The sequence below is a fragment of the Felis catus genome, chromosome C1, assembly GCF_018350175.1.
Source record: "Felis catus isolate Fca126 chromosome C1, F.catus_Fca126_mat1.0, whole genome shotgun sequence".
NCBI classification, from domain to species: domain Eukaryota; kingdom Metazoa; phylum Chordata; class Mammalia; order Carnivora; family Felidae; genus Felis; species Felis catus.
This window is the reverse complement of record NC_058375.1, coordinates 23,484,761-23,512,322: the sequence shown is the minus strand read 5'-3', so window position 1 is coordinate 23,512,322 and position 27,562 is coordinate 23,484,761. Positions and strand designations below refer to the sequence as shown.

Here is a 27,562-nt window from a genome sequence, read left to right as displayed (position 1 = left end):
AACAGCATGTATGCCCAGGGAGAGCATAGTAAATGCGTTTCACACATTGATCCAAATTCAGCAACGTACCTGTGAAGACCGTGGAACGAGGAGGGGCAGTTGATGGCACCAGCACCAATCGGTCACAATGCATTCTATAGCACAGAACAGGAATCCCAACTCAAACTGGCTTAAGCAAAAAGGATCTTTATCATCTCACATCAGAGACGGGGTAGGGGTAGGGAGAGCTTCTGGGACGGCTGATGATGACTCCACAATGCCACGCAGGACGCGGGTTCAGGCCACCTCTTCGCTTTGGCGATCTCCGTGTTGGTTCTTATCCTCAGGTCGGTTGAAAGAGCTGCAGTTCTGAGGGCTCACACCCAAGCACCACGGTGTTGAGGGAAAGAGGAGAGTCCGTACCATTCTGTGACCGTCTCTTAGGAGAAGACATGTCCCCGAAGCTCTCCGGCAGAGCCCGCCCAGGTCCCATTGGGCAGAATTGGGTCTCCTGACCAATCTTGAGCCATCGCTGTCTAAGGGATGGAATCATCATGATTAGCTTGGATACGTCATCTGGGTGTGGCATGGATGTGGGAGGTGGGGACTAAGACCACCACCAGGGACCAATTTACATAAGAGATGTTGAGGGCCTGGTGGGTGCTGAGCTACAAATAGCTCCCTTCTCTTTCTGTCTTGGAATTGATACTGTGATTAGATGGCGTGTCCAAAGAAGGCCAATGTCAGAGAGCTGTCCCATCCAGGGATCACAAGGTCTTTGGCAGGGACCTGGTGAAGGCTACTTGTTTGCAAGAAACTGAAACTGAGCTCCGTTCAAGCTCGATCAAATAAAAAGGGGTTGTGAAATAATCGGGGAGAACTGTAAGACACTTCCCAGCGTCTCCCCAGCTCCGGTGCCTCTGTCTACCTGCTCACCATACTGCAGTGGGCTGCTTTTTGAAAACAAACATGCTGGGGTGCCTGGGTGGCTCCGTCGGTTGAACGTTCCAACTCTTGATTTTGGTTTAGGTCATGATCCCCGGGTCCTGGGATCGAACCCCGTGTCAGTCTCTGCACTGAGCATGGAGCCTGCTTGGGATTCATTCTCTCTCTCTCTCTCTCTCTCTCTCTCTCTCTCTCAATCTGTCTCCCTCTGCCCCTCTCCCCCACTCATGCTCTCCTTCTCCCTAAAATTAAAAAAAAAAAAGAATAAAAACACACGTGTTACTTCCAGTGAATCATCTTATACCTAAAATTCTTTCTTTCCCTTTTCATAAACTCTAATCTGCTTTTTGTTTCAATGCCCAGGAAGACAGAAGCACCAGAGAGAGGTAAGAGACTTCTACAGAAGATGCCCTTATCTGAGTTAAATAAATTGTCAGGATTTTCATAATTTTTGGTGGGTGCGTAACTTAGGACCAGGCCTGTAGAAGGCTATTGGCTAATATCTATTTAAAAATTTTAACTGCATAGGGGCAGCGGGCAGGCTCAGCCAGCTGGCTGGCAGGGGACTCTTGACCTTGGGGTTGTAGGTTTAAGCCCATGTTGGGTGTAGAGATTACTTACATTAAAGTCTTAAGGGACACCTGGGTGGCTCAGTCAGTTAAGCATCTGACTTTTCGGCTCAGGTCATGATCTTGTGGTTGGTGAGTTCGAGCCCTGCGTCCAGCTCTGTGTTACAGCTCAGAGACTGGAGCCTGCTTTGGAATAAATATCATTTTTGAGAGAGAGAGAGAGAGAGAGAGAGAGAGGGAATGAGTGGGGGAAGGGGCAGGGAGAGAGGGAGACACAGGATCCAAAGCAGACTCCAGGTTCTGAGCTATTAGCACAGAGCCCGACGTGGGGCTCAAACCCATGAACCATGGGATCATGACGCAAGCAGAGTCAGATGCTTAACCAGCTGAGCCACCCAAATGCCCTTACATTTTTATTTTATTTTAAATGTCTGTTTATTGATTTTGAGAGAGAAAGCACCAGCAAGGAAGCGACAGAGAGAGGAGACAGAGAATCCTGTTTTTAAGTTTTTATTTCAATTCCAGTTAGTCAACATACATTGTTCTATTAGTTTGTTTTGTTTTTTTAAACTGGGTAGGAAATAGAGGGGCGCCTAGGTGGCTCAGTCAGTTAAGCGCCGACTCTTGATTTCAGCTCAGGTCATGATCTCCCGGTTTGAGTCCGAGCCCCATGTTGGGCTCCGTGCTGACAATGCAGAGCCTGCTTGAGATTCTCTCTCTCCCTCTCTCTCTCTGCGCCTCCCCCACTCTCTCTCCCAATATAAATTAAAAAAAGAGTAGAAAATATATAAATATGAGTATAAATATAAATATAAATGTATGCTTGTATATGCACAGAGTATCTCTGGTAACCTAGTTCTCCTGAGGCAAAGCAAAAATGGCTAGGGACAGGGTACATTCTTTTGTACCAACTGGTGCGTGTGCGGGGGAGGGGCAGAGAGAGAGGGGGACATGGAACCTGAAGTGGGTTCTGTGCTGACAGCAGAGAGCCCAATGCGGGGCTCAAACTCACAAACCCTGAGATCGTGACCTGAGGCGAAGTTGGAGGCTTAACCTACTGAGCCACCCAGGCGCCCCCACCATTATTATTTTTTTTTTTAATTAATATCCTAGTGGACACTTCTGCTTAGCCCAGATTCCCTTGGATCCCTTTTACCATTTCTTTTTTTTTTTTTTTATAACATTTATTTATTTTTGAGACAGAGAGAGACAGAGCATTAACGGGGGAGGGTCAGAGAGAGGGAGACACAGAATCTGAAACAGGCTCCAGGCTCCGAGCTGTCAGCACAGAGCCCGACGCGGGGCTCGAACTCACAGCCCTCACGCACCGTGAGATCATGACCTGAGCCGAAGTCAGCCGCCCAACCGACTGAGCCACCCAGGTGCCCCCCTTTTACCATTTCTATGTGCACCTCCCCTGTTTGCATGCTGGTGATTCAGTTTCCAGTGCTCACGCCCCCACCCCCACCCCGGGGGTAGGGGGAGCCGTCTACAGAAGCCTGGACCCTGCTGCTGCAGCCACTTTGTCCTGGGGAGAGCTGGAAAAACTGGAGAGTTTAAGTTCCTGGCCTGGCCCCATTCCCTACCCCCCCGTGTGCTTTAGCCAGTGAGGGATCAGAGCCGAAAGGAAAGCCCCACTCCGATGCTTCAGGGCAGGACAGCGGCAGAGACCGTGACCTCCCCTCTAGAACCCCCAATGCCCAGGGGGATCAAGCAGATGTTACCCCCGCCCCCTTCAGGATTTTGTCTGAAATCACAACCCTGTTTGCCCTCTTCCCTGGCCCTGTCCTGTTTCCCTTACCGGTTGCTTTCTCTTGGGGGTCCTTTCTTAATAAATCACCTGCACGAGAAGTTTCATCTTGGGGTCTGCTTCTGGAAGGAAAAAAAACAAAAAACAAACCCAACATATTTGTTTATTTGCTTTCATGAAAATGACATCTATCTTTTTGTTTAAGTAAATACATCATACAGACATTTAGTCTTGCTGTAAAAATTCGAGTAAAACTGAGCCCAAAGCAATGTTAAATGTCCCAAGTCCCAAGTCGGTGGCACCCTGAGGAGGCAAATTCTGCTCTTGATGAGGGGTGTGGCCTTTCAGACCTTTGACTGTATGTTTTCACTTAGACGCATGTTTTGTCTGCTGGGATAGCTTTGTGTGTTTCACTTGGCCAACTGCCTTTCTTCTTTAAGAATCTGTCTTGAATGTTTTTCCGTGTCAGCACATTTAGCCCAGGCTCCAGGGTGACCTTCCTAAACTGCCTGTGACTTGAAGCAGCTCCCCAGTTTAGGGGCCTTCGAAGTAACGCTCCCCACTGCTCCTGGAGGCCCCGCCCACCATTTCCGCCTCCTCTCACCCTCTTCACACCCCTCCGGCCTCGCTGGACTCCCCTTGTTTACTTGAATGTGCCTCAGGGCCTTTGCACGGCCCATTTCTTCTTTCTAGAATATTCTCCCCTTTGCCTAGCTAACTCCTACTTACCTTTGAGGTCCCAGCAGAAAAGCCTTCCCTGAGGCCCCAGGCTGGGTGACATCTCATGCCCTTCGTCTTTATAATACCCTGTATTTTGCCTTTGGAGTCCTGGTAAATAATTAAGTCGTCTTGTCATTAATTCGCATTGGTAATCGTGCTGCTAATTAATGAGTTAATCATTCATTTTTTTTCTCCCTGACTGGAGTGCAAGCTCCAGGAGGGAGGCCTCCCTTCTGTCTTGTTCGCTCACCTCGCGAGGGACCGGCACAGCTCCAAGCAAGGAAGCTCAGTGGTTGTTGAGTGAGTGGAAGGAAGAAGTGAAAAGCCGCCAGACGGCCTCTCTCTGTTTCTGTCTCCGTGAGGCAGCCCTGACTCTTGTCTCTTGTCTTTTTTTTTGTTATATATATATATATATATATATATATATATATATATATATAAAATACAAAGGGCTTTTTTGTTTTGTTTTGTTTTGGGTTTAAGATAATTGAGATGGCAGCTACCACTTTCTAGATAAATTTTAGCTTGCTTCTTCACATCCACAGAGCCATTTGGGGCCATCTGTCCAGCTCTGATCCTCTGGGAACTGACCCCTACCACAGAGAAGCGTGTTATACATATGGTTCCTCCCCAGAGGCCATAGCTGATGAGTCTTGAGCTCGAAACCTGTCTCAAACTGGGTCACTCAGAGTCCTTGGGCCAAGAATTTGGAATTTATCGCAGAGCTCCAGAACTGACCCGGCAATTTACCGTCAGATGCTGAGGAAAGCAAGAAGGAGGAGGAGGAGAAGAAGGCAGACTACAGAGGGAAGCTAGACCAGACTCTCATTCATTCAGTAAATATTCACTGATCAGGGCGCCCGGCCGGCTTGGTCAGAAGAGCACGCGACTCTGGATCTCGGGGTCGTGAGTTCAAGTCCCACACTGGGCGTAGAGATGACTTAAAAAGAAATTGATTTTTGAAAATAAGTGAATAAATATTCACTAAGTCAGGCACTATTCCGTGTGCTCAGGACACGCCGTGAAACACCAAAGGAAAAATCCCTGCTCTCTTGAGGGTACATTTTAATAGGGAACAGACAGTACGTCATATCAACAAGGAAAAAAATAAATGGTGATAGGAGCTGAGGAGGGAAAAGAAAGCAGGCTAAGAAGTGGGGCAGGAAGTGTAGGGGCAAGAGAGGGCAAGTCCTGAAATGTTAATTAAGCTGTCCAGCTAGGTTTTTACAAAGACGGGGATTTTTTTTTAACATATATTTTACTTAAAAAAATTTTTTTTAATGAATTTCTTTATCTTTATTAATTTTTGAGAGAGAGAGAGAGAGGAAGTGGGGGAGGAACAGAGAGAGAGGGAGACACAGAATCCCAAGCAGGCTCCAGGCTCCGAGCTGTCAGCACAGAGCCTGATGCGGGACTCGAACTCACCAACTGCGAGATCATTGGGGTCAACTGAGCCCAAGTCAGACGCTTATCCAACTGAGCCACTCAGGTGCCCCTGGGGATTTTTTTTTTAATGTTTATTTTTGAGAGAGAGAGAGAGAGCACAAGTAGGGGAGGGTGCAAAGAGAGAGGGGGACAGAGGATCCGAAGCAGGCTCCGTGCTGACAGCAGTGAGCCGGATACAGGGCTTGAACCCACAGACCGTGAGATCATGACCTGAGCTGAGCCACCCAGGCACCCCTGCACTCATAGCATCCTTTAAAAACCCCACTCCCTCCATGCGTTCGAGCCCCGCGTCGGGCTCTGTGCTGACCGCTCAGAGCCTGGAGCCTGTTTCCGATTCTGTGTCTCCCTCTCTCTCTGCCCCTCCCCCGTTCATGCTCTGTCTCAAAAATAAATAAACGTTCAAAAAATGAATAAATAAAATAAAAACCCCACTCCCGCTCCATCTGTGTAAGCTGGTTGAAAAGGGTTTCCATTCAGGACCAGCTGAAAGACAAGCCCCTCCTGATACACCTGTTCATGTGTCATTTCAGGGGCCTGAAGCCTCGTAATACTTTTTTTTTTTTTAATTTTTTTTTCAACATTTATTTATTTTTGGGACAGAGAGAGACAGAGCATGAACGGGGGGGGGGGGGCAGAGAGAGAGGGAGACACAGAATCGGAAACAGGCTCCAGGTTCTGAGCCATCAGCCCAGAGCCTGACGCGGGGCTCGAACTCACAGACCACAAGATCGTGACCTGGCTGAAGTCGGACGCTTAACCGACTGCGCCACCCAGGCGCCCCTCTTTTTTTTTTTTTTTTAACGTTTATTTATTTTTGAGACAGGGAGAGACAGAGCATGAACAGGGGAGGGTCAGAGAGAGGGAGACACAGAATATGAAGCAGGCTCCAGGCTCTGATCTGTCAGCACAGAGCCCGACACGGGGCTAGAACTCACGGACCGGGAGATCATGACCTGAGCCGAAGTCGGCCGCCTAACCGACTGAGCCACCCAGGCGCCCCAAGCCTCGTAATACTTTATATGCATGTCCGTCTACCGCTGGACCACAGGCTCCCTGAGGGCAGGGGCTTTGCTGCCCACGTCTGCATCCCCGGGAGCTAGCACAGGGCCTGGCTCAGAAATATCCCTGGTTCAAAAAAGGTGGACGAAATCCTGCCCGCTTCCAGGTGAGTGGAGCAGACTGAAGGCACACTTACTCTGTGTTCCTTCGAACTAAAACGAGAAGAAAGCCCATTGAGCCGAATCTACACCGGCGAGGGCAGAGTGGAGACGCCGCCCGACTTCGCCGCAGCGGACCCCAAAGCTCGGGGCGTGGAAGGACCGGGTAGCTCTGGTCTACACGAGAGGGGCGAGAGTTGCTGAAACTCAGTTGGAGGCGAGGAGGCCTGAGGTCCCCCCTGCCTCCCCATGTTACACACCACCGACTTCCAATCTCTCCTTCCCTTCACACTCCCTTTCAATCCCTCCTTCCCAAAGTTGAATTCTGCCTTGAGGTTATGAACACTTTCAGTACCGCTGAACTGTGTTCCTGTCCTCTTTGAAATTTGGGGTTAAGAAAAAAGTCGGATGAATAAAACCTTTCGTAAAGACGCTCGCCACCTTCAACAGAGCCGAACAGTAAGCGTTATTCACAAGAAGTATTTGAGCCATAAAATGTATCTCGTGGAAGTCCATGTACTTTGATGTGAACTATCAGAAGTGATAGTCTGATCCTAAGGAGAAGGGATTGTAACAGCTTGGATTATTCCTTAAATTCATCCTTTCAATCACCTCACGTGCCAGGCATTCAGATCTATCGGCAAACGTCTACAAGCTCACACGGAAGAGCTTTTCCCAGAATAAGACAAGTATCACCTGAGTCAGGTTTCCCAGAAGGAATTCTTTTTTTTTTTTGGGGGGGGGGGAGAGTGAGGAAGGGACAGAGAGAGAGAGAGAGAGAGAGAGAGAGAGAATCCCAAGCAGGCTCCGTGCTGTCAGCACAGAGTCCGATGCTGGGCTCGAACTCACAAACCCACCTTTCTCATCTCCGTTACTTCCAAAGGTGATGTTTCCTTTGGTCCAAAATGCAGTGTTGACTGCACGCAAGCCAGTAAAATCAACACTTTGGCAATGACACGACCGCATCTTGGTTTAAGCTACTCACTGTGTGAGGTTGAAACTACCCTCTTGAGCTGGACCTGATACTGTGACTGAAAACGCACCATCTGAAAGGAATCTTCTTCCTCGTTCTGCACGTGGAGATGCTTTGACAAGTTCCAACCTTCTTTTCTGTGTCAAGTGATGCACAGACCTATGAAACAGCCCTTGGAACTCGAATTATGAAAACACCAATGAAATTAGAAACAGTTGGGGCGCCTGGGGGGCTCAGTCGGTTAAGCGTCCGGCTTCGGCTCAGGTCACCATCTCGCGGTTCGTGGGTTCGAGCCCCGCGTCGGGCTCTGTGCTGACAGCTCGGAGCCCGGAGCCTGCTTCGGAGTCTGTGTCTCCCTCTCTCTCTGCCCCTCCCCCGCCCTTGCTCTGTCTCTCAAAAATAAATAAATGTTAAAAAAAAAATTTAGAAACAGGACGAAAATTACAGCCAAAGAGTTAGGAATACAGGTGTGGTACAGCCCAATGACAGAGATGGAAAAGAACAGAGAAATCACCAGAACACCAGAGGGCCAGCCTTGGAGGTGCAGTATCTCAGTCCCAGGAGTTCCAAAGAGAACAGAGGAAACAGAGTGGAGGAAATCCTCCAAGAGCACATTCAAGAACTCTAAAGAACATTGGTTACCATAGCGAGGCCCACTAAGTTCCCAGAAAAGTAGGTGAAAATTGGCCTGTGCCAAGTTACATCGGCAGGAAATTTCAGAACAATAGGGACAGAGAGAAGATGTTAAAAGATTCCAGAGAGAAAAACAAGTTTTCCACAGGCACGCGCGCACAGGGAGTCCGGTGACGGTATTCAGACGTGCTGAGCAAAGGACACTGATTCTGTTCACTCTGCAAAACGCCGTGTGGGTGCGGGGACGTACTTTTTGTGGGAAGGAGGGAAGTGGGGGTGAACTGTCGCTTTGTGTGCCCGGAAGGACACATCACTCTTCTGGGAAGGGGTTCTGTCCCTCTCTCCTCCACATACACCCTGCATGTCGAGTGGCTACTCCCCGGTCTGCTAGGCTCCTTCCTCCCTGGCCACGTTATATCAGAGCCACCTCCAAAATTGTGAAAACCCGGGGCTGGAAAGTCATTACTGATTTCCGGCTGGGTGGGAAAGATGGGAGCTTCTTTGGCGGCTGGCCACCGCGAGCCCAGTAGATGTTTGAAAGCCTAGAGTCCCGGCAGAGAGAAGCAGAGATGAGATTTGGCAGTTTCCGAGCCCTGGGATCCGGCCGTCCCTGAAAGTAGTCGAAGCTAGACCCTTACAACTTTCCGGGTGATGTGAGGTCTTCCAAAACAAAACAGCAGAACCAAACGTTTCTCTGACCTGGGTTTCCATCACTGGAGCAAAGTCTTGTGCCTAATACAGAAATGTAAAGGGCAACCAGACTTACCTGTGCAACAAATAATTATAACTGACGTGTATCGGGGCTGACGAGGTGCCAGGCACCGTGAGCGTGTTTTCAGTGAAACAGAGAAAGCAACTGAGGACGGAGTGGGCGGCTTACTTCTTGTTTTCACACCCTGAGATCAAAGGCACGTAAGAGGCCCTCAGAGACCCTCCCCTCAAAGGGACACCTCCCTCCTGCCCACACTTCCATTCCCCCCGCCAAGCCCTGCTCCTGTTTTGTCTTTTGCCAGGATGCCCTTTCTTCCGGAAAGATCCTATGCGTCCTCCAGGACCCACGCAAACGTGTCCTGCCTTGGTGTCCCTGGCAGGGGGAGGAGGAGCATGTGACTCTTGATCTCAGGGCCGTGAGTTGGAGCCCCACGTCGGGCACGGAGCCTACTTAGAAGTGTCCTGCCCTGGTCCATCCTGAACTCGTCTTCAAACGCAGATCACTCCCTAACCTCTTCCCTCTCCTCGCCCCGTAGGCACGAGAGTATGAAATGTAAGGGCATAAACTCTGTTCTGGTGGAATTTAAATCCCAGCTCTAGCCCTGGCCTGTTGAACATACCTGGGCTTTTTAGTTTTCCTCCTCTGCAGAAGGGGATAAACTAGGGCGGCCTGATAGGGTTTTCGTGAGGATTAAGTGACTTGAACACATGCCCACGACAAGTTCTTAGTGCCCGCGTCGTAAAGAGCATTGGCTGAACGTCAGCTAACGTGATCACCAGCCCATGACTTCATCCTCAAGGAACTGCGTTACTCTTTCTACGCCTTCGATGCCTTATCCATAAGCGGGACGTCACGACGGCCCAGCTCTCGGGACTGGCGTGGGATTTAGATCAGCCACTGCTGGTGAAGCACCTGGCGCCGTGGTCAGAACACCGGCGGCCGCTGCCAGAGACTGACGTCTCCATCTATTTCGAGACTTTCCACGACGCACCTTTCCGTGCGGCTCTGTCTCCGCCCCCAGCACTGGCATCTCCGGGGCGGAGGCGGCGATCCAAGCGGCTGTTCCCCGAAAGACCTCTCCCTGCCTTTCCAACTGATTGGTTTCCCAGTTAGAAACCCAACGTGTAAGTCTGGTCGGGTTCTCTTATTTATTTAATTTTGAAAGAGAGAAAGCGTGCGTGGGGAAAGGGGCAGAGGGAGGGGAAAAGAGAGAGAATCCCAAGCAGGCTCTACACTGTGGGGCTCGAACCCACCACCCGAACCGTGAGATCGTGACCTGAGCCAGAGTCGGACGCTTGACCGACTGAGCCGCCCAGGCGTCCCTGGGGACAAATCCCATCTCCTTATTTAAAATGTGTGGATTATCGCCAAGACTGAAATCCGCTTGGAGCGTCATGCCAATTCCAACCCTTTCAGAGATTCCCACTATTACCGGTCTGATGGCTTATTTTCATTGAAGTTGCTCAGTAGCTGGGTACTTTCAGTCTGAGATCTGATGTCTTTCTTCTGTTCTGGAAAAGTCTTCACCCCTTACTTCTTCAGGTACTGCCTCTCTGCCATTTGCCCCATTCTCCACTTCTGGAGTGCCTGTAACATGGCCTCAGTCTGGCCTCCAAATGTCTTCATTTCTCTCTCTTTTCCCTCCTCTGTTTTCCTTTTGGGAAAACTTAGTACTATCTTCATTTTTTAGTACTTAGATAGTACTTAGTACTATTTTCCTTACTACTATCTTCATTTTTTATTTCCCTGAAATTTGACTGTGTTCTCATAGGCGATGAAGAATAAGTCTAACACGTCACAACAATTATGAAAAGCATGTGACATGACTATTAAAATGTAACAATATAAAAACTTAAAAAAACGTTCAATGTAAAAGGTAACTGTACTTCTTTTAAAAGCCTTGTCCAGGGGCGCCTGGGTGGCGCAGTTGGTTAAGCGTCCGACTTCAGCTCAGGTCACTATCTCGCGGTCCGTGAGTTCGAGCCCCGCGTCAGGCTCTGGGCTGATGGCTCAGAGCCTGGAGCCTGTTTCCAATTCTGTGTCTCCCTCTCTCTCTGCCCCTCCCCCGTTCATGCTCTGTCTCTCTCTGTCCCGAAAAAAAAAAAAAAAAAAAAAAAGTCTTGTCCATCATGGGGCGCCTGGGTGGCGCAGTCGGTTAAGCGTCCGACTTCAGCTCAGGTCACTATCTCGCGGTCCGTGAGTTCGAGCCCCGCGTCAGGCTCTGGGCTGATGGCTCAGAGCCTGGAGCCTGTTTCCGATTCTGTGTCTCCCTCTCTCTCTGCCCCTCCCCCGTTCATGCTCTGTCTCTCTCTGTCCCGAAAATAAAAAAATAAAAAAATTTAAAAAAAGTCTTGTCCATCATGGGGCGCCTGGGTGGCTCAGTCGGTTAAGCATCCGACTTGGGCTCAGGTCATGATCTCAGTCCATGAGTTTGAATCCCTGTTTCGGATTCTGTGTCTCCCTCTTTCTCTCTCTGCCCCTCCCTGGCTCACGCTCTGTCTCTCTTTATCTCTCAAAAATGAATAAACGTTAAAAACGTTTTTTTAAAAAAGTCTCGTCCATTTTGAAAAGGTGGATATCGAATTTAAAAAATTTTAGGTGGGGGGAAAAAATCTCTCTCGCCAAAACGTTTCAAGAGCCATGGGCCAACATCGTATTCTAAGTGCCTTGAATGAACTCTTAGGAGCTGGAAGGGTCTTTCCAAGGCAAGTAACGACATTCAGCTTGTGAATGCTATCTGGATTTAGCCCAAAGCGAAGTAAAGGTGAAACGGGCCATTTAGAAATAGCCACGCCACCCCTCTGTCTCTGATATGCTGCCCCGCACCGGGCCCCATGCCTGACGCATGCAACCCCTTGGCCTCACTTGGGAATCCAGCACCATGATTACAGAATGGCCACTGCGATTACACTCCAGGGCCCCTGAGACTGGAGGGCCCGGAAAGCTAGCCAGTACCATCTGCTTTCACCAGGAACAAAGATCTCTCTGCAGCAAACTAAGTTACTTCCCAAGACCTCCTTAACCTAGGACCCCAACCATGTGAAGTCTTTTTATTGCTTTTCCTGTTTACTAATTAGGACCGCAATGTGTCTCAAGAGATTGTTTTTTTCCAGACAGGCTTGCTGTATTTCTGCTTCCTAATGACAGAGAACGCTGGCTGTACACAGGGCCACGGGCTGCCTTTTGTCCCTTTTATTGTACTTTGGTTTGTTACCCATCAAAGGTATTTGGGGGGCAGAAAGAAAAGTTGGGAAGTCCATCAGGACGCACACATTTCTTAAGCTGAGTCACCTGCGATAACACAAGACCTCATTTAGCTTGCCCCTGGAGAAAATTCAAGCAACTTTGGTGTTTATTCAAGCATGCAGATCGTGGTGTCAATTTCGAGCATAAATCCCAGCCCTCCAGACGTATGTACTTTCAACAGAAAAATAAAAGCGAGCCGTTTAAAAAATAATGTTTTCTAAAATGTCATTTGATGGATTTTTATAGCAGGTTGAGTATCCAAAACTCAAGCCTGAGTATTTTTTGAAACAGACAAACTGAAATGTGTTCACCAACAAAATAAATTCAGCACGTGTAGCCAACTTGTTTACAAGGTTTTTATTTATAAAGGCACTAGTGAATTTATATTCTGCAACATTCGATCCGCAAGTCAGGTTGTTTTTATTAAGAATTGCATTTTGGGGGCGCCTGGGTGGCTCAGTCGGTTGAGCGCCGACTTCGGCTCAGGTCACGATCTCGCGGTCCGTGAGTTCGAGCCCCGCATCGGGCCCCTGTGCTGACAGCCCAGAGCCCGGAGCCTGTTTCAGATTCTGTGTCTCCCTCTCTCTGACCCTCCCCCGTTCATGCTCTGTCTCTCTCTGTCTCAAAAATAAATAAACGTTAAAAAAAAAAATTAAAAAAAAAAAAGAATTGCATTTTGTAGATAACAGAGCATCACAAACTGCATTCTAGAGTAAGAAATGTGGTGTTTTGACATCAGTCCACATAAAAAGTCCTGTTGAGATACTTTCCCAAATTAGTATTATGTAATCTTTTATTACTTTCCCAGAAAAACACGGAAACGCTATAAACACATTACTCTGAAAGATAAAAAAGAGGTAACAATGGATTGCTCTATTACTTTTGGTTGGAAACATTAAAAAATTTTTTTTAATGTTTATTTATGTTTGAGAGAGAGAGAGAGCATGAGCAGGGGAGGGGCAGAGAGAGAGAGAGAGAGAGAGAGACAGAATCTGAAGCAGGCTCCAGGCTCTGAGCTGTCAGCACAGAGCCTGCTTGGCTCTCTGTCTCCCATTCTCTCTCTTCCCCTCCCTCGCTCTCTCTCTCTCTCTCTCAAAAGAAATAAACTTTAAAAAAAATCCAAATTCTTAAAAGAAACAAAAAATAAACTAAAAAAAACCCCAAAACCTAAATCTTAGGGGCACCTGGGTGGCTCAGTTGGTTGAGTGTCAGACTCTTTTTTTTTATTTTGGCTCAGGTCACGATCCCAGGGTCGTGAGATTGAACCCCGAGTTGGGCTCCATGCTTGGCGTGGAGCCTGCTTCAGATTCTCTCCCTCTGCCCCTCTCACGCTGTCTCTCCCAATGAATTAAACACACACACACACACACACACACACACACACACACACACACACTAAATATTGAGCTCTTTTGCCCATCTTTTGGTATCCAGATTAAAATCAGTGGAAATGAGGGGCGCCTGGGTGGCTCGGTCGGTTGGGCGTCCGACTTCGGCTCAGGTCATGATCTCACGGTCCGTGAGTTTGAGCCCCGAGTCGGGCTCTGTGCTGACAGCTCAGAGCCTGGAGCCTGTTTCAGATTCTGTGTCTCCCTCTCTCTCTGCTCCTCCCCAGTTCATGCTCTGTCTCTCTCTGTCTCAAAAATAAAGTTAAAAAAAATTTTTTTTTAAATCAGTGGAAATGAAATGGGAACACGATTAGAATGAATTTGTATCTGCTAGGGTCTTAGGTGAAGTGTCTTCTGAATGACAGGAAAAGGAAGTTCTACTCATTTTACTAATTCCTCATTTTTCTTTTTTTTAATGTTTATTTATTTATTTATTATTTTAAAAAAATTTAAAAAATCTTTAACATTTACTCATTTTTGAGAGTGAGAGAGACAGAGCGTGAGCGGGGAAGGGGCAGAGAGAGAGGGAGACACAGAATCCGAAGCAGGCCCCAGGCTGCGAGCGGTCAGCACAGAGCCCGACGTGGGGGGCTTGAACTCATGGAGCGCGAGATCGTGACCTGAGCTGAAGTCGGACGCTTAACCGACTGAGCCACCCACGCGCCCCTATTTATTTTTGAGAGACAGAGAAAGCAAGTTGGGGAGGGGCAGTGAAAGGAGGACAGAGGATCCAAAGCCGGCTCTGTGCTGAGAGCAGAGAGCCCGACGGCGGGGCTGAAACTCACAAACTGTGAGATCATGACCTGAGCCGCCGGAGTTGGACGCTTGACAGACCAAGCCACCCAGGCGCCCCCAGCCCCCAATTTTCATCTTGAAGTAACGGCTGCTTTCTACCTTATTCGTGGTACTTTTCTTTGCTTTTTTGTAGGAAAGGCTATGAATGAGGCCAGATCATATTGGTTTCTTATCAGGACGATGTCTCTATGTCTCTTACATCCTTTTTTTTTTTTTTTTTTTCCTGTTAGTATTGCAGGATAGGTTTCCTTTGGGTTTCCTAAGCCTTTGGTCTCTTGGCAACAGCGTTCGGTCAGCTCACAGACACCCGTGGGTTGGGGAGGGTTGGATCAGCACAGTATCCAAGGCGCTGGCTGTAGGAACCTAGGAAGCAGGAAGGCATCGCTTAACAGTCTTCAAAGGCATGGTCAGGTCAATCGCCATGTCTGTCAGACGAACTCGATCCAACAGCCAGCTCTACAGGGTGAGACTTTTCAGCGGAGTCACACTGCCTGGATTGCGTATCCCATGCACCATGGAAGTCTTGAATGAACGCTGACTTCTGGGTCCCTCGGCGTGTGGTCTTGGAACAGTAACCTGATAGATGTGAGGTGGTATATCTTGCTTGGGCACGGCACCCTTGCCTAAACCCAGGACCCTCCTGGTCTCTGTGATCAGCAGCTGCCTGGATACCTTCATGCTGGAGAGAGAGATTAGGGCAAACTCCGGGCAGGGATGAGAGGTGGCCTGGCCCAGTGAGGCTGTTCACCCAGCTCTGCCTCCCGTCCACATGTTAGTTTGCATGCTTTCTGAAGTCCGTTGTAATAAATCACCACGCCCCTCTCCCCCCTTTTTTTCATTTTTTCTCAGTGTATTTATTTATCTTGAGAGAGAGAGAGCATGAGCAGGAAAGGAGGAGGAGCAGAGAGAGAAGGAGAGAGAGAATCCCAAGCAGACTCCACCTGTCAATGCAGAGCCCGACACGAGGCTCGATCTCATGAACAGAGAGACCGTGACCTGAGCCGAAATCAAGAGTCGGACACTAAACCCACTGAGCCATCCAGGAGCCCCTCATTTCTTAGCAGACTTAAATGTCTGCAGAATGATGTCCTCAGATTGTAAGTATGCCGTCAGATGTGTCCGACAAAGGCATACAGCCCTGTAACCCACACCCTTCTCCAGATAAAGAATATTTTTGGGGCGCCTGGGTGGCGCAGTCGGTTAAGCGTCTGACTTTAGCCAGGTCACGATCTCGCGGTCCGTGAGTTCGAGCCCCGCGTCAGGCTCTGGGCTGATGGCTCAGAGCCTGGAGCCTGTTTCTGATTCTGTGTCTCCCTCTCTCTCTGCCCCTCCCCCGTTCATGCTCTGTCTCTGTCTGTCCCAAAAATAAATAAACGTTGAAAAAAAAAATTAAAAAAAAAAAAAGAATATTTTTGGGGCACCTGGCTGGCTCAGTTGGAAGATGACACTCTTGATCTCAGGGTTGCGAGTTCGAGCCCCACGTTGGGTATAGAGATCACTGAAAATAAATAAAACTTAAAAAAAAATAAAAGAATATTTTCATCACCCTAGAAAGGTGCCTCAGCGCTTTCCTATTAATCTCCCCCACCTCCGTCCCAGGCGACCTGTACATCCCTGATAATAACACACAGGAGGAGTTTGGCGTTCTGATATTTGCAAATAGTATTAGAAGAGCAGCAGCCGTTCGTGGTAACGTATGAACATACATATCGCCCCAATGTCAAGTGCTTCACAAGTATTACCTCATTTATTTCTCACAACAACCTCGTCAGGTGTCAATATCCCAATTTTCCAGGTGAGGCAACCGAGGCCCAGGTTGGTGAAGCGTAATTGGTAGCCCAGGTTGGAAGGGGCGGGGCCGCTGTTGGAAGGACCCAGGCTAGGAGACCCCCAAGTTCCTGTCCCATTCTTCTCACATTGCCTCAACATAAAGCCTTACGAGCAACGTGTTTTTCGAAGTAACAGGGCCCTGCTGGGGTGGGGCAGAGGCAAGAGTTGACCTAGAAGGTGCCAGAACCCTGGGTCTGCAGGCTTTCGGGAAGGTATGCTGGAGTCTGCTCACCTGGGAGCCGACCGTTCCACCTTCAGGCTGATGCAGGGCAGAAAATCAGCTTGAAATCCGCCACAGTGAGAGCGTTCACAGCGAGGAAGTCAGCCAACGCGACAGACCGGAGCTGTCTCTTCACTCCTGACCGCCACTTGGTGAACACTTAATGGCACGCTGCTGGTGACACCCATCATGCCGACTGCCCTTTCCTGTGCAGAATCGTCCACTGCCAGATCAGCCCTCCTGAACAGCCCAACGGAATAGGCACAGGAGACCAGCGTCCGATCTGACTTTGGTAGCTCGCTAGGTGAGTGACCTTGAGCTCATCGTTCACACTTGAGTCTCAGGTTGGTCCTCTGAAGAATGAGGGAGGAGCAAGCCAGGGCACATGGAGTTAGGGTCCAGATAGCACATCTACCTGGGGCTTTCTGATTCTTCCAGACCGAAGGAGCCAGGCAGAGAAGGGCCGGACCAGACAGATTTTAATGGTCTCTTAGCCATTAATAATGTAGAAGGCTGCCTAGTGAGACAGGCCTTAATTTTTAGTTTGGCAAGAGAAGCTGCTATTTTAAAATTACTGCCTGCTTCCCACCCTAGAAGGACATAGAAAGTCACCTAGGTGCGGAGCAGTCTAGGCAAGGATTCCTGGAGTGACCCCTGTTACATATGTAAATGTAAGACTGGTTTGCTCCTTATGTGTGTGTGTGTGTGTGTGTGTGTGTGTGTGTGTGTAGGTACCCTTTGTAACCTGACAGGGGCTTCCTCTCCAACTGGAGTCCTGAAGGAGACAGAAGTAAGGAAATTTGCATTCTAGGAATGACCAGATTGAGACGTGTCCCCTTCCCCATGAGCATCAGTGATCTTCGACCATTTCTGGAGGACTAACGTGTCTTCTCTCTATTCTCTTTCTGGAACTCCTCGTAGTTAGATGTTCTTCCTTCTGAACTCACTTCTCTCTCTCTTTTCCCAAGTGTGAAGTCAATTTAGAAAAATTGGAGGGGCGCCTGGGTGGCTCAGTCGGTTGAGCGTCCGACCTCAGCTCAGGTCATGATCTCGCAGTTTGTGAGTTCGAGCCCTGCGTTGGGCTCTGTGCTGACAGCTCGGAGCCTGGAGCCTGCTTGGGATTCTGTGTCTTCTCTCTCTGCCCCTCCCTGCTCATTCTCTCTCTCTCTCTCTCTCTCTCTCTCTCTCTCTCTCTCTCTCAGAAATAAATAAACACAAAAATTTTAAAGTAATCTTTACACCCAACAGGGGGCTTGAACTTATAACACCTCTATAGTGCACAAATCTGAAACATATACTGGTTAAATTTTAGAAATGAACATACCTGACACGCCTGGCTGGCTCAGGCGGAGCATGTGACTCTTGATGTCACAATTCTGAGTCTGAGCCCCATGTTGGGTGGAGAGATTACTTAAATAAACTTTATTTTTTAAAAAATGAACATACCCATGGAATCATCTCTCAGATCAAAAGGGAGAACGTTTCCAGCACCCCAGATTTCTCCCTCTTGCCCCTTGCAGTAAGACCTCTCCAAAAGCAACCACTTTGTGTTGTGATAGAGTAGTCTTGTCTGTTGTAAAATTTCGTACAAATGTAACCATGCAGGATGTACCCTTTGACATGCATTTTTTTTTTTTCACTCTGTATTGTATCCATGAGATTCCCCTGTGTTACTGTGTAGGCCAGAGTAGATTCTTTTTACATTGCTCTGTGACATTCTACCACATAAATATAAAACATGCTGGGGCGCCTGGCTGGCTCAGTCAGTAGAGCATGCCAGTCTTGACTTCAGGGTTGTGAGTTTGAGCCCCGGGTTGAGTGTAGAGGTTACTTAAAAGTAAAATCTAGCGCACCTGGGTAGCTCGGTCAGTGAAGCGCTGACTCTGGATTTCGGACCAGGTCATGATCTCAAGGTTTGTGAGTTCGAGTCCCATGATGGGCTCCGCACTGCCGGAGTGGGGGAGCCTGCTTGGGATTCGCTCTCTTCCTCCCTCTCTGCCCCTCCCCTGCTTGTGCTCCCTCTCTCTCTCTGAAAAATAAATAAAAATACGCTTAAATAAAAAAGAAATCTTGGGTCGCCTGGGTGGCTCAGTCGGTTAGGGGCCGGCTCTTGGTTTCAGCTCAGGTCATGATCTCCCGGTTCATAAGATCAAGGCCCAAATGGGGCTCTGTGCTGACCGCAGGGAGCCTACTTGGGATTCTCTCTCTGTCTCTCACTGCTGCTCCCCGACGAGTACACTCTCTCTTTTTTTTTAGGTCTCAGAATAAACATTTTTTTTTAATGAAATCTTTGAAAATAAATAAATATAAAACATTTATTTTCGAGTTTTCCTGTTGATGGATATTTGGATAGTTTCTATTTTGGAGCTGTTATCATAAAACAGCTACAAATATGTCATATTTTACTTAAGAGTTTTTATTAGGAACAACTGATCATGCTTTTCAGGCTCAATTCATGTAATCTTTTTTTTTAATTTTTTTTTAACATTTATTTATTTTTGAGACAGAGAGAGACAGAGCATGAATGGGGGAGGGGCAGAGAGAGAGGGAGACACAGAATCGGAAGCAGGCTCCAGGCTCTGAGCCATCAGCCCAGAGCCTGACGCGGGGCTCGAACTCACGGACCGCGAGATCGTGACCTGGCTGAAGTCGGACGCTTAACCGACTGCGCCACCCAGGCGCCCCACAATTCATGTAATCTTACGGGTTTTCTTCCTTAATTAATATCAGTGTATTCTTTCACAGCAAATGCACTCACATACTCACAATGAAGCCTGTTTGTATTATAGTCACATACCCTGTGAAGGAGGCCGCAGTGTATCATGTTCTCATTATATTGCTAGATTTGAATTGTCAAGGTTTTATTAAGAACTTTTACAACTATGTAATGTGAATTCGGCATGTATCAAGTTTATTAATTTACATTTTAAGGTTATGCCGGTTTCATACAAATAAATTGTGAGGCTTTCAATTTTGTGATCTAAAATAGCATTAGGGGCGCCTGGGTGGCTCAGCCAGTTAAGCCTCCCGCTTTGGCTCAGGTCATGATCTTAAGGTTCATAGGTTTGAGCCCTGCATCGGGCTCTGTGCTGACAGCTGGGAGCCTGGAGCCTGCTTCAGATTCTGTGTCTCCCTCTCTCCCTGCCCCTCCCCTGCTTGTGCTCTGTCTCTCTCTCACTCCAAAATAAATAAACATCAAAAAAAATACAAAAAATAGCATTAGATATACTTGAGTTTTAATGGTTAGAGAAAATTCAGCTATGAAAGCATCTGATCTGATATCCTTTTTAAAATTATTTTTTAATCATTTTGATATAACCTTAGGCTTACAGAAAAGTCATAAAAACTGTACAAGGATTTCAGATTCAATAAACATTTACATTCTGCCCTACATAATTCTCTCATTCTTCTCTCCCTCTCTCCCTCTCCTTTTCTCTCTCTCTCTCCCTCTTTCTATGTATGTGAAACAAGACCATTCTCTTATATAACCACAGTACAATTATCAAAAATCAGAAAATTTAATATTAGCGTATTACTATTACTTAATATACAGTCCATACTCACATTTTATGGCTTGTTGCAGTAATGCTCCTTAGGGCTATTTTTTTCCAGGTCCAGGCTCTAGTCCAAGGTCACACACTGCCTTTGGCTGTCCTGTCTTCAGTCTCCTATAATCTGGGGAACAGTTCCTCAGACTTTCTCTGTTTTTCTGACTTGGCATTTGGGAAGTGCCCGGGCCAATTATCTTCGCGTGGGTTTGTCTGATGTTTCTTGTGATTAGATCCAAGTTATGCATTTGGCTAGAGCATCACACAAGCGAGCTGTGTCCTTGTTAGGGCCCAGGACCCCAGGAAACTGTCTGCTTGTCCCAGTCTTGGGGTGTTAACTCTGACCATTTGCTTAAGTTGGTGTCCTCTGTTTCTTCACTGCAGGGTCACTGTTTTTTTCTCCTTATAATTAATAAATATTTATGGGACATTACTTTGAGTCCACTTAACTGCCCTGTTCCTCCTCGAACATCTGGCCTCACCCTTTTTAGAAAAATAATAGAACTTTCATTACCTTCCAGCCCCTTCTCAATGATCGGTATTCCAACTTTTCTGTCCTTGAGTCAGCTCTTAAAATGTTCTGCCTGTCTTCTTAGCTCTCCATTTTGTGGAATTTTGTCACTTTTCATTTAAAATCTTTTATCTGGGGGCGCCTGGGTGGCGCAGTCGGTTAAGCGTCCGACTTCAGCCAGGTCACGATCTCGCGGTCCGTGAGTTCGAGCCCCACATCGGGCTCTGGGCTGATGGCTCAGAGCCTGGAGCCTGTTTCCGATTCTGTGTCTCTCTCTCTCTCTGCCCCTCGCCCGTTCATGCTCTGTCTCTCTCTGTCCCAAAAAGAAAATAAACGTTGAAAAAAAATTTTTTTTAAAATAAAATAAAATCTTTTATCTGCATTAAAAACAACAACAACAAACAACTCAAGCAATCGTGTAATTAATTCCAAGAAGACTTTCTTGTCCTCTGTTCATTTTTTAAAATGTGCTGTTACTGTTGAAGAGATGACAATAATCGAGGGTCCCCTAAAGTACCTTTGCTGCCTCCAAGATCTTTTTCCCTCCTTGTTTATATATATATATTTTTTATTTATTAAAAAAAAATTTTTAATGTTTATTTATTTTTGAGAGACAGAGAGAGACAGAGCATGAGCGGGGGAGGGGCAGAGAGAGAGGGAGACACAGAATCGGAAGCAGGCTCCAGGCTCTGAGCCATCAGCCCAGAGCCCGACGCGGGGCTCGAACTCACGGACCGCGAGATCGTGACCTGGCTGAAGTCGGACGCTTAACGGACTGAGCCACCCAGGCGCCCCTATTTATTTTTAAAAAATGTTTAATTTATGTTTATTTATTTTTGAGAGAGAGACAGATAGAGTGCGAGTGGGGGAGGGGCAGAGAGAGAGGGAGACACAGAATCCGAAGCAGGCTCCAGGCTCTGAGCTGTCAGCACAGAGCCTCATGCGGGGCTCGAACTCCCAAACCGTGAGATTATGACCTGAACCGAAATCAAGAGTCAGTTGCTTAACAAGTGAGCCTCCCAGGCACCCCTCCTCCCCATTTATCTTGGTCTTCCTCTTTCCCTCTTTCCCATGGAAGCTTTCTTCAAATGCCTGGCAAGTCTTGTTTGGTGTGTGCAGTTCTAAGAAGGACGCAGTGTAAAAGCTCTCAGGGGCCTTGCACGAACTTGCTAGAGGCTTTCTGGCTGAAAGCTTCATTTTTGGAGCCGTGGGAGGGGCCCTCACGGTGCTGGAGGATCTCAAGGGGAGATTTATTCAGACAGTAGCCGCCGTCTTCCCCATCCGTCTTCACCATCACCAGAGAGTTCAATTGCTTAATTGTGTAGACGAGAGCCCCCACATTACAGCCTGCCATTGCGTGTGGCGGAAGGGCGTCTGGGTGAGACGTGCAGTGAGTGCCTCCGTTTACAGCCCATCTCTGACTCTACCTCGTTATCCCAGTTCTCATTTGCCAGTCAGGAACCTCTCTAGAATTCTGCCGAAAAAATAGATTCCCTCTCTTCCTGCAGCCCCTTCTCGGCATTTTCTCACTCGCTGCTTTCACCAATCTGCTTTGCCGCCCATTTTCCACCACCCTGAAATTTATTGAAACTTCTAGCTCCCCCAGGGATCAATCTCCTTTTTTAGGTGCAGATATATACAATGTAAAAAAATGTTGCTATCCTTGCGGTGGCATCCCCAGACAGAACATAATACAAGGGCCAGGCTGTCATCTTGGGCCACCGCCTCGCCAGTTACATTTTAATAAAAATGTCCTGTACTAAACTAACCACAATTTGCATCTGTTACTTGTAACCCAAATATGTTGAAGCTAGAAAGGCATGGTCAATTTGTAGCTCTCTGCTGTAGGCATAGGATCCCTTCTCATTCCCTCTGCCTTTCTGCAAATGCACTACAATGCAATTGACTAGTGTCTTGGCTTGTTGCGCGAGATCACTGCCCGGTCACCTTGGATCAGAGTTTTGGTTGCTCCTGGAATCCTCCGTCACAGTCAATTTCCTTTCTGATTCTCAGGGCGCCCGGGTGGCTCAGTCGGTTGAGCGTCCGACGTGGGCTCAGGTCATGATCTCGCGGTTGATGAGTTCGAGCCCCGCTTCGGGCTCTGTGCAGATGGCTCAGAGCCTGGAGCCTGCTTCCGATTCTGTGTCTCCCTCTCTCTCTGACCCTCCCCCACTCATGCTCTCTCTCTGTCTCAAAAATAAATAAACATTAAAAAAAATAAAAAAAGATTCCTTTCTGATTCTCAAATCCTGGGGGGAGCCAGGCATATGTCACCAACGAATGAAGTGGGCTAAGTGGGGACGGGGGCAAACAGAGGGTTTATGCATCGTAGAGGAACAGCTGACACCAGACAACACAAGATCTCTGCCATGTGGACATGTGACCAAAGTTGCCAGGTCTTCTGATTTTGGGGGGTGGGAGGGGGTGGGGGGGCAGATCTTTTGAGTTTTAAAAGAAACTGGGAATCTAAAATTGATGTAAAAATTCCAGATTTTTAAATGTTGGCAACGGATTTTTTTTTTTTTTTAATTTAAAACCCTGTTCTGACTGAAGAAAACGTGCTTTAAGGCCACATTTGTTACTTCTAATTTAATCCCATAGGTGTTTAATCACAACTGATTTATGGGACACTTTTATCACTGCTACTGCTGGTGACGATTTTACTGCATATTTACTATTAGGCATTGTGCTAAGTAATTTATGAACATAATTGTATTTCATTGATATTACTTTTCCGTTTTATAGATGAGGGTGTCTGGGTAGTAAGAGTGATCCTTTTGAAATACAGCTCTTAAATCCTTAAATCTGTTCGATTTAATCTGCTCATGCTCTGTCTCTCTCTGTCTCAAAAATAAATAAAAAAACATTAAAAAAAATAAAGTCTGTTCATCTATTTTGAGAGAGAGAGAGAGAGAGAGAGAGAGCGAGCAGGGGAAGGGCAGAGAGAGAGGGAGAGAGAGACTCCCAAGCAGGCTCCATTCTACCAGCACAGTGTCTGACGAGGGGCTCAATCCCACCAACCGTGAGATCATGACCTGAGCCGAAATTAAGAGACACTTAACCAGCTGAGCCACCCAGGTGGCCCGAAACTCAAGATCCCTTAGCGTGGGGCACCTGGCTCGTTCAGTTGGTGGGGCATGCGACTCTTCATCTCAGGGTTGTGAGTTCAAGCACCGTGCTGGGTATGGCGATGACTTAAGAATAAAATATTTTGGGGGCGCCTGGGTGGCGCAGTCGGTTAAGCGTCCGACTTCAGCCAGGTCACGATCTCGCGGTCCGTGAGTTCGAGCCCCGCGTCGGGCTCTGGGCTGACAGCTCAGAACCTGGAGCCTGTTTCTGATTCTGTGTCTCCCTCTCTCTCTGCCCCTCCCCCGTTCATGCTCTGTCTCTCTCTGTCCCAAAAAAAATAAATAAACGTTGAAAAAAAATTTTTTTTTTAATTTTGTTTTCAGGGGTGCCTGGGTGGCTCAGTCGGTTGAGCAGCCGACTTCAGCTCAGGTCACGATCTCACGGTCCGTGAGTTCGAGCCCCGCGTCGGGCTCTGGGCTGACGGCTCAGAGCCTGGAGCCTGCTTCCCATTCTGTGTCCCCCTCTCTCTCTGCCCCTCCCCCGTTCATGCTCTGTCTCTCTCTGTCTCAAAAATAAATAAACGTTAAAAAAAATATATTTCTTCCCTCTTTATCCCCCTTGAGTAAGAGAGCCCTTAATGATGGGACATCTAGGTCAGATTCCATAAGTTCTCACTCACTTTCAGATATTCAATTTGTGTCCAGTTTGACGTGTGACAATAGTCTGCAGCAGGGATCAGCAAACTGGGGCCTCTGGGCCAAATCCTCTGGACTGTTTTCGTAAATAAAGTTTTTTTTTTTTTTTTTAACACTTATTCAAGTAAATAAAGTTTTTCTGTACAACGGAATAGTGTTCTGCAATAAAAAGGAATGAAGTTGGGGCTCCTGGGTGACTCAGTTGGTTAAGCTTCTGACTCTTGATTTCGGGTCACGATCTCACAGATCATGAGTTTGAGCCCCACATCAGGCTCTGTGCTGACAGCACGAAGCCTGCTTGGGATTCTCTCTCTCTACCCCCCTCTCTTTCTGCCCCTCCTGCGCCCTCTCTCTCTCTCTCTCTCTTAAAATAAATGAATAAATAAACTTAAAAAACTGATCGTAAAAAAAAAATGGATCGTGGTGATGGTCACACAATTCTGAGTATAATGATAACCAAGGAATTGTATATGTCAGGTGGATGAATTGTACAGTATGTGAATTATACCTCAATAAAGCTGTTAAGAAAGAAAGAAAAAAAAAGAGGAAGGTTCGAGAGAGAGAATATGGGGCACAACGGTGTGAACTTGTTGCAATTTATCGCACCGTGAAGGGTTATCAGTAGGTTGACAGAAATCTGTTCAGACTACAGCGGGAGCGAAGAGGGAGGAAAGGTCACTCCCTCCAGGGAGGTACTTGGTGATACATGAGCTGGGTATTGAGAGATAGGTTGGTGTTCACCAGGCTGACAAGGCAAGGTGGGAAGGGGTGAGCGAGGCATTCTAGGCAGAAGGAACAACTTGGCAAACATCCAAAGATGTGAAACAGCAAGATACGTCTGGGAAACCGTAAGCCTTTCAATACCGTCAATCCTTTAAAAAAGGAGAGAAATTGGAGCATCTGGCTGGCTCAGTCGGTAGAGCATGTGACTCTTGACCGCGGGGTTGTGACTTTGAGACCCACGTTGGGTGTAGAGATTACTTAAAAATAAAATCTTAGGGGTGGCTGGGTGGCTCAGGGTGTTAAGCATCTGACTTCAGCTAAGTCATGATCTCACAGTTCACAAGTTCGAGCCCCGCGTCGGGCTCTGTGCTGACAGTTCAGAGCCTGGATGGAACCTGCTTTGGATTCTGTGTCTCCCCCTCTCTCTGCCCTTCCCCCACTCATGCTCTGTCCCTGTCTCTCTCTCAAAAATAAACATTTAAGGGGCGCCTGGGTGGCGCAGTCGGTTAAGCGTCCGACTTCAGCCAGGTCACGATCTCGCGGTCCGGGAGTTCGAGCCCCGCGTCAGGCTCTGGGCTGATGGCTCAGAGCCTGGAGCCTGTTTCTGATTCTGTGTCTCCCTCTCTCTCTGCCCCTCCCCCGTTCATGCTCTGTCTCTCTCTGTCCCAAAAATAAATAAACGTTGAAAAAAAATTATCATAAAAATGAACATTTAAAAAAAATTTTTAAATAAGAAAATAAAATCTTTAAAAAAAAAAATGTGGAGAAATGGAAGTAAGGCTATCCTTGAGAGTGAGCCTGGTCAGTGGAGCAGAGTTTTAGGGGCACAGACTTTTTTTTTTTTAAGTTTATTTATTTATTTTTGAGAGAGACAGAGCATGAGTGGGGGGCAGGGAGCAAAGAGAGAGGGGGAGAGAGAGAATCCCAAGCAGGCTCTGCACTGTCAGTGCAGAGCCTGACGCGGGGCTCAGATTCACGAAACTGTGAGATTGTGACCTGAGCCGAAACCAAGAGTCTGATGCTTAACCAGCTGAGCCACCAGGGGACTCGGGGCACAGCCTCTCGAGGCAGATAGACCTGGATTCAAATTGCCTCCCATCAGGTATACAGTGTGACCTTAGGCAAGGTAATCAACTGCTCTGGTGCTCAATTACCTCATTTATTTGTTCAACTGACTATTAAACACTGATGCTGTGCTGGGCACGGTGCTAAATATTCATAATACAAGGGTGAACAGGGCAGTCAGGGCTGATGGGTGCTTCCCTTGATGGAACTTAAAGTCTGTTGGGAGAGACAGACTCTAAAACAAGCTATATTTGGGGTGCCTGGGTGGCTCAGTCAGTTAAGCATCCGACTCTTGGTTTTGGCTGATATCATGATCTCACAGTTGATGAGTTCGAGCCCCGGCTCAGCCTCCTTGCGGACATAGTGCGGAACCTGGAGGAGATTCTCTCTCTTTCCCTCTCTCTCTGCCCCTCCCCACTGTTTGCTTGCTTTCTCTCTCTCTCTCTCAAAATAAATAAATAAACTTAAAAAAAAAAAAACCCAAGCTATATTTATTAGATTTAGCTGCAAATGCAATGAAGCCCCAATCAACTGTGATCTGGGTGGTGGTCCAGGGTTTCTGTGTCGTTCTGTTGTCAGGAAATAGGTTTCCTCCAGTTTTATGGCTCTGCCATGCTTGGTCTTAACTTTATGATGCAGAAAAAACAGAACTACATTTCAGAAATGGATAAAGTAGTAAAAAGGGCATTACTCATCACACATAGTCTGTGTGTGTGTGTGTTTAAAAAAATATTTTAAACATTTTATTATAATGTTTATTTATTTTTGAGAGAGAGACAGAGCGTGAGCAGGGGAGGGGCAGAGAGTAAGGGAGACACAAAATCTAAAACAGGCTCCAGGCTCTGAGCTGTCAGCACAGAGCCCGACGCGGGGCTCGAACCCACAGACTGCGAGATCGTGACCCGAGCTGAAGTCAGATGCTTAACTGACTGAGTCATCCAAGTGCCCCATCTCTTTCAAAAAAATTTTTTAATTTATTTTTATTTTTTTAAAGATTTTAAGTAACCTCCACACCCAACATGGGGCTTGAACTCACAATTCTTGAGATCAAGAGTAGCACACTCTTTCAACTGAGCCAGCCAGGCACCCCCACACATGATTTCTTTTTTTTTTTTTAATTTTTTTTTTCAACGTTTATTTATTTTTGGGACAGAGAGAGACAGAGCATGAACGGGCGAGGGGCAGAGAGAGAGGGAGGCACAGAATTGGAAACAGGCTCCAGGCTCTGAGCCATCAGCCCAGAGCCCGACGCGGGGCTCGAACTCACAGACCACGAGATCGTGACCTGGCTGAAGTCGGACGCTCAACCGACTGCGCCACCCAGGCGCCCCCACATGATTTCTTAAGAAGAGTTCATATTTGAGACACTTAAGACTCTTTTTAAAAAAAATTTTTTTTTAACATTTATTTATTTTTGAGAGACAGAGAGACACAGAGCACAAGCAGGGGAGGGGCAGAGAGAGAGGGAGACACAGAATTCGAAGCAGCTCCAAGCTCTGAGCTGTCAGCACAGAGCCCGACGCGGGGCTCGAATTCACAGACTGAGAGATCATGACCTGAGCCAAAGTCAGTTGCTTAACCGACTGAG

At 47.5% G+C, this 27,562-nt stretch overlaps 1 long non-coding RNA gene across 1 annotated transcript; it reads right to left on the bottom strand.

Annotated features, from left to right (window-relative positions):
- Nucleotides 1-170: 170 nt before the first annotated feature.
- Nucleotides 171-4,053, bottom strand: LOC109502202. The gene is made up of 3 exons (XR_002744391.2): nt 3,973-4,053; nt 3,295-3,365; nt 171-515 (listed from the first exon to the last, which is right to left on the bottom strand). It is a non-coding gene; the product is annotated as an uncharacterized LOC109502202 (long non-coding RNA).
- Between the last annotated feature and the right edge of the window lie 23,509 nt (nt 4,054-27,562).